The sequence below is a fragment of the Megascapheus bottae genome, chromosome 29 (assembly GCF_031878675.1).
Source record: "Megascapheus bottae isolate mThoBot1 chromosome 29, mThoBot2.hap1, whole genome shotgun sequence".
Taxonomy (NCBI): Eukaryota; Metazoa; Chordata; class Mammalia; order Rodentia; family Geomyidae; genus Megascapheus; species Megascapheus bottae.
In genome coordinates, this window is record NC_143537.1 from 3,850,546 (window position 1) to 3,858,469 (window position 7,924).

The following is a 7,924-nucleotide window of genomic DNA, read 5'->3' on the forward strand; positions in this document are numbered from 1 at the left end:
AAGCAATTTATTGAATGGCAACTTCTTTGTACAACTATTTAAAGATAATAAAATTCTTCAAAAAAAGAGAAAAGAATAACATTCCCATTTTTAGGATCATAAACAATTCCTAGGAAGTGTATATGTATTCCCATTAGCTGATCCTCCAAATTTAATGTACTAAGGAAGAAAACATAATTACTCTATTATTGAGAGTAGGGGTTATAAACTCTTGTGAACAGCAGAGTAGTAAATGTATTTTAGATTCGAGAAGCATAACTCTGGAGCATTCTGCTGCCACTGAATTGGAAAGGTCATAAGCTATACTTCAATGAACAGATGCAACTTAGTTCCCATCAAACTTTTATTTGCCAAAGAATACACGCCGCAAACTCTGCCCATGGGTTAGTTATAATCACTGATTTGTTTTGTTTTGTTTTCCTACTGTTCCATTCATTATCCTGATCCAGTATAATATACACCAGTGTCTGAATTGCTTCCCCTTACCTTTCCTTCTGAAGAGCCAGGCAAGTGCTAGAAGATCAACTACAACCAGTAACATGCTATCTCTGGTCCTCACGTCACACTCAGAGGGTCTGTCTGGTGAAGGTTCTCTTACTTTCTGAGCATGGTTATCTGTCTCTCAGGCCCAGAGTCTTTCCATTGTACTTGTGAGATTTGTTTCATTGGCCTCTAAGTTATCTTATTGCTTCCACAACAATGGATAAGAGTCTCTCCTTACGGGTCCGGACAGCTCATTTCTCTAAAGGAGTTAACATGAAGTATCATTTGGCATTGCATATACAAGTGCATTCATTCTCTTAGCAGAATGAGACCCTCTGAAGAATGCCATGGCTTGATCATACAGGCATAGCACATCTCTTACCATACACCGAATCATGTTAACATTAGATGAAAGGTCTCCGAAGGAACATTTACTAAAATGTGTATGGACAGTCCCACCTATTGGCCTCCCTAATCTGTTCAGAAATAAAACTCAAGCATCTGTCTCCTCTGTGTTCTCTATCATACTGCAGTTTCTGGAACTGGTATTATGTCTGAGCATGCCCTATACCCTTATACCTTCTCTGCATTGCCTACTGAACCAAGAAGCTGTTATGAAGACCTCTGACTCAGCCCTGGAGATCTTTGGTGTTTTTATGATGTTGAAATAATAATAAGCCCACATCACTTCCCCAAGCCACTTCCTAGCCTGCTTGTCCTATTCTGATTTTTGTCACAAAGACCTCAGCTTACTCTTCTCTTAAAATGCCAGTATCCGAGGGAACAATAGAACAAGGTGGCCGCGATGGAGAATTTTCTAGAAATAAGGGAATAGGGACGATGGAAGATGTCAGCATGACGCTGATGTTCCTGGTGGGCTGACGATTGTGGATAGAGAGATGATGAAGGGAAATGTGCTGTTTCTCTTTAACAGGACTACCTGCGATGTGTAATTCACACAGCCCCATCCAGCAGCTGCTTCTCGGATGGAAACGATGGAAACACAGAAGAAAAAAAAAAACATGCATGTAGTCGGATGGCGAACAAATCCAGGAATTTTAAAGTCACACTCGGGGAAGAAAAAAAAATAATCTTCCTCCTGTATTCCACTTATGTGCTCAGAAGCAGATGTGCAGTCCTCTTCAGTTCATGTTTTTCAACACAAATAAGAAAGCTGCCAGGCAGGAACACAGACCCAAGCGGAAAAAGTCATTTCCCAGCAAGTGACACAGCAATATCCACTTTGACTTTGACTTTAGCTCCACAGCTGTGGTAAGGCTCACATCGTGGCTGCGGGAAAGGAATGGTTCCCCAGTGAGCAGTAAATTATCTGGCTTGGCACAGAAATGTTGAAAAGGCAAATTCCACCTGCTTTTCTCCAGGCAAGATATGTTTACTCAAATCTCTCCCTGCCACCCAGGCAAGTCCTCGCCTACAAGACCAAGCCATACCCTGCTCCTGAAAGCAACTTCAATTTTGCCTGAGAACTGCCAGACACACGTTTCCCAATTCACTGAAGAGATTTCCAGAAGAACCTCAACTAAGGTAGCCTTGACTTGTCAACTGATCCCTTCACTCATGAATTCATTCATTTGTTCAGTCATTCATTTGTTCATTTATTCATTCCTTCTTTAATTTCACCAACATGTCTCAGGTGCTTCTTTGAAGCTCCAGGCATCTACTAAGTAAGGACAATATTCCTGTTTTCAGACAAAAAGGACAATGAACCAGGAAACAATTAAACCTATGCATCTTAGCCATTTGACACTTAGTTTGAGAACAGTATTGGTATACACTTTGGTCTCTAGTCCTTGAATAATAAAAGAGATGGGAAGAGGGCCAAGACGACTTCTGCCCTGAAGAAACATAGAATTTTATGGGGTGGCAAGCATTCAAGTCATTTACTATAACATAAAACATAACTTTTTAAGTTCTGCAATAAAGATGCAAGGAAGTGCTGGTGGAATGGAGAGGAGAGCATTTCTGGAGAAGTTCTGAGGAAAAAATGTCGATGACATTGATGATGCAAGGAGAATGAAGATGGCGAAGTGGTGACACACATCAAATGGACTGTACACATAAACTGCTTTGTTCAACTGCAAAAGGGATCAGTACATAAACTAAACCTTGCATAAGTAAGGGAAGGGGTTGGTTCAGAAAGGTAGGTGAGAATGTTGGAAGTCAATTGATCAGGACATGTATTCATGAACTGCTTTAGTGAATGCAACTCCTTTGTACAATTACTGAAAGACTATAAAGATATTTTTAAATAGATGGAATGGGAGATAAAAACAGACTGCCAGACAGACAGAAAAGTAGATAGCTATTAGATAAGCCCAAACTTGCATAAAAATAAAATCTCTGGGATTTTTTTTTTTTACTTTCTTGTCCTCTATGTTAAAGCCAAAACTTCATCAGTGCCTGAGTGAATCTATGGATTCACTGTGTGTCTCCCCCTTGTGCATGAGGGTTTTTGCAAAAACTCTGGTGAAATATGGGGAACTTCAGGGTCACAGAAGTTCGAGCTAAAGTTAAGAAACCAAGGTCTATCCTCTGAAGCACACAGACCAGTATGGCGTGATTATTTTTAAAAATAATAGCAATAACATGAGGAAAGGAAGTAAGTTGTTACACAGAACTGTGAAGTGGAACTTGACTGCATCTCTAGCACAGATGTTCCAAGCCAGGGATTCTGTGCAAGAAGTCATGAGAGACTTCATAGTTAGAGACTCCTGGGCTTCTCCTGTTTGGCTTAATTAATCAATCTCTTTCCCATTCTAGGAGCAGAGGACTCGGGGGACAGTGCCAGCCTCTTGCATTCCTCAGCACACACTGTAATAGTCCCTGAAACAGGCGGCTCTGTTCTGGTCACCAATAGGCCTCTGTAGGCCTCTGGTCTCTTATCTTAATTTGGGAGCACTTCCTTGCTTCACAGAGAGATGTCTTAAATCACAAACCAGTAAATTATACCAAGGCTGTTTGCTTTCTGAGTAAACTATGAGTATTTTAAAATACTGATTACTAAAGGCAGGCACCAATGGCTCAGGCCTGTGAATCCTAGCTACTCAAGAGTCTGAGATGTACAAAGCCTATAGAAAAGGAAAGGCTGCGACTGACACTATTATCTCCAATTAACCATGGAAAAAGTGGGAAATCTCAACCGGCAGAATACTAGCCTTGAGAGAAAAAGCTAAGAAACAGCACCCAGGTCCTGAGTTCAAGGCACAGTACTGGCACAAAAGACAAAATATGGATTACTGTCTCTTTCATTATGATTGTCAAGAATGCAGGGAATAGTAATTATGGGATTAACACTATATACTGTGATGGTTTCGTAATACTTTAGTGACACTATTCAATCAGTAGGTCCTGGTTGTCATTTAACATGAAATGTAGTTATTCAGTGATTATGTAGTAGATAACTTTTCTTTGCTTAGCAGCTACCCTCTCTTTTCTTTATAACCATAAACATTTGTAGAATGGAGAGCATGAACACCAAATCCTCAACAGGTTTCTTTGTACATCAGCTACCACAGCACCTTTCTTCCTGTTCTGATGGTTTGCAACAAAATGATCGATGATAAGCAACATCCCTAAGCTTTGCAGCTAGCTTTGCAAGATGTCACCCCCAGCACTAAGAGGATATTATTTTAATATGGACGGGGTAACCAATGTGCTTCACTGACTGATAGCTGACTGCTTTTTCCCTGGCAGAACAGGTTTTCCCAGTGTCCTTGGGAGGAGATTAACACTGCCCCCTCCACCACCCCACTGGACTGGAAAACATTTCCACTCTCATCATCTTCTCACAGGAAGACACTTCCTGCCCACTTCGTTTAGCTCCCTGGTGACCTGAAGTCATTTCACCTACAGATGACAGATGACTTTAACCCTCAGTCTCGAGCCTGAATTGCAATACAAACCAAATTAGATAAAAATAAATCAATAATGCCTTTGCAGGCCAAATTCACTTAAGTAACATTTACAGTACAATTGCTCACTTTGCCCATAGACTTTAATCCATTAACACTTTACATTTGGCACCTGAATAAATATGTTACCACCGCTGAATATGAATGAACTTCCATCCCATCATGACCGTGTGGAGAGTTGTCATGTCTTTAAAAGAACTGATTCCAAAATAACAAGGAAAAGCTTCCATATCACAGAACCTGAGTTGCTTGTCTGACTCTCGCCATGCACTGATAGCTCATTGATGATGGAGAAGTTTTTATGGCCATCATTATACAATTATATTCGTGCCTCTTATAATCTGAAATTCCAAGTACACAACCCAGTATGTCTCACTTGAAAGGTAGATCACACATAAGAAAAAGAGTAGATGCACATGCAAACTATGCTGGGCAAACTTGTGCTGGATGCTCACAAAATTGACATGATGCATAAAGATAATGATGGCTCACATGACGAAAAGCCCCCATCATTCCTGTTTGAGCATCATGTAAACTGCAAGTGATTTGTTCATCCCAACTACTGATAGAGTAATTTGTCCCCACTACTAAGAGATTAAATTGGGTGCCACACTGAAGAAAGCCACATGCACAGGATTCTATTCCATCATTGGGCATTCCATCACGGGAAAGGCTATTCAAAAGATATCTTTCAGTCATTCACTATCAAAGCCATAATCTTGTTCAAAACTTATTTTTAGAGGAAAGAGGTGTCACTGGAAATAATCCCAGATGTTGGAGAAACAGAATGAGAATAAGGGAAGGTGCCTACTAATGCACATCTCTATAAGGCTGGGCAGAAGGAGAGGCAGGGGCATAAATGATAGGGCTCTCTGTTATTAGATGTATGATTCAGGGTAATGGCAGATGTTATGGGAAGGTTTATCATGAAAGGAAAAAAAAGCAATCACTAGAGGAGATGATGTTGATTTTTTTAGAAGTGGTTATACAATGAGTTTATCCATTTATTCATTCACAGTTGAAAGCCAGCCAGCCACTTACCTACCTAAACTGCCATAAGAAGGCAGAAGTGGACCTAAGGCTCAAGTGATAAGAGTGCTAGCTTCAAGCAAAGACGCTCAAGGACAGATCCCAGGCACTGAGTTCAAGCCCTAGACTCCCCCCAAAAAGATTACTTCCATGCTTAGGACAGAAATTGTGCTGTACATGAAACAAAAGTATGTAGTCTCCAACATGGCATATACCTAAGAGATATTTCGATGGTTAATGTTCTATGATACCTGATTTTCCTCAGTTGTTGGGAGTTTTATAAACTCACCCATTGTTACCAATGTTCCAGAACAAGAGCAGACAGACAGTCATGTATTAGAGTTTATAGTTACACAGAGATGACCCCATACACAGACTAGAACTCTTGAAAATGACTGCTCTTTCAGCTAGGTTCTAAAGCTCTTAGATATTTGAGATTGAGTCATTGGTTCAGGAAAGAAAACTCCTATTTTAGACATAATTCATTGGACTTACCCAGCAAATTGCATGGATAAATAGGAAAAACATGAGAGAGAGAGAGAGAGAGAGAGAGAGAGAGAGAGAGAGAGAGAGAGAGAGAGAGAGAGAGAGAGAGAGAGAGAGAGAGAGAGAGAGATACGTACAACCAGAGCAAGTAAGCACTTTGGCTATATACCCTAAATCATATGAAAAAAAAAAAACCTAAGCAATTTACAGAATGAGTATTTTAATAGACAAAGCAGAATGTTTTTACTGGTTAAAAACTGCTACAAAAAAGAATGGCCCCAATAGTTTGCATCCAAATAGTCAAATCTAATTGTTTGTGAATACATCATAATTGAGTCTTCATTGTAAGAGCTTTAAGAAAACCAAGCGATGCAACACGAGCTTTCTATGACATTATAAAAACAACTAATTTGTACAGTTATTATGTTCGAAGAAACACCCACCCGCCAAACCCATTAGTTTCATTAGAGATAGACAAATTGCTAAATGTTTTGTCTTGTTTCTGTTTTGATCATCGAAAAAGAGAAATGTCTTTTCTTTGGAACACTTCCTAGTCTATCTCTTCACAAATGAGCTTTCAAAATATGTATCCAAATCAAGGCACACTTGAAGTAAACATGACCCTCTTTAATTACTGCCATTGACTGTATTAACTTCTAGTGACATCTGCTCCCATATTTGGATCTTCAGAATCGAAAGCAACATCCAACACACACTTTGACAAATGAGATGCGCTGGCCTCAGTGACAATTTACACCATTAGGGAGGAATTCTGCACAATCCAGAAAACAAAAGGAGAGATTGATCCTGGCTGGGGCTAACACCCATAAAACCATACAACAGAGAAAACTAAAAAGAACAAATGAACTCGACTTCACACACTTAAGCCCAGTGGCCACCTGTGGTTACTTAGGTCACAGCAAAGCGAGAAATAATTCAGCAGAAAAGAAAGTGACAGACCAATAGCAGCCGTCCCAGCAAGGACCAAATATCAACTCTAAGTAGATACCTTATCGAATTCCCCAAGTCTATGATAGCATGGGTGTTGCCAGTCCTGCGCAGAGCCTAAGGGAAATCCCTCAAAGAAAATCAAAGGTATCCAACAACAACAACAAAAAATAAATAAACAAAATGCACAGGTGCCACACAGTTAATCACGGCGACCGAGTTCAAGCAGTTTGCCTGGGGCTTACCTGGTCATCATCTTGAAAAGTCCTGTCCTAAAACACCTTCTGGACACCAGTTGATCCGCCTGTTGTTCAAACTGAGCTGCTCTTGTGAGTATACTCCCTCACCTGCACTTACTTTCCCTAAAGTATGGGAAAAGCCAGAAGGCTCAGGCTTTCCCATCCATGAGAATCATCTGGATCACCTGGGAAGTCGTGGTGTGCATCCAGGAAATCCAGATCCCTCCCGTGAATGGGGCGGGGGCTGTGAATGTGCACACCTCACCAGCACACGAGGGTGTGATGCTGCTGGTGTGAGCACATCACAGCTCTGTATTTTTCACCTCCAAGTTTCTCCTTTCTACGCCTGTGAGCTCAATTTTGAAGGTCACTTAGGGGTGAGGAGACAGTGGAAGTCTCTCAGAAGCAGGAACGATGACAATCTTAACTAAACGAAAACTTACCCAGTTAGCTAGTTTACCACTCCCAAAGGAAAACAGGTGAAACGTTTGTTTACATGAGTTTCACCAGTTATTTACATTTAAAGCCCTATGAAATGTGATGACTCAGGAAAAGAACTGGGGGGAAGGGTAGATAAAGTACAATAACAAACTAGAGAAATGCTCACCATACTGATATTCTTATTTCCAACATCTAGCTAGAATAACCCCAACTTATCTGCACAAGCTTAAATATTTTATCAAGGGAACCTCCAGTACATTTTATTAGCAGGCCTCTAATTCTCTAACATCAACTGGGCCGATTCGGTGCCAATTGTTCAGAGTCACAGCACACATTACAAGTAAAGGTCACAACCCTACAAGACTG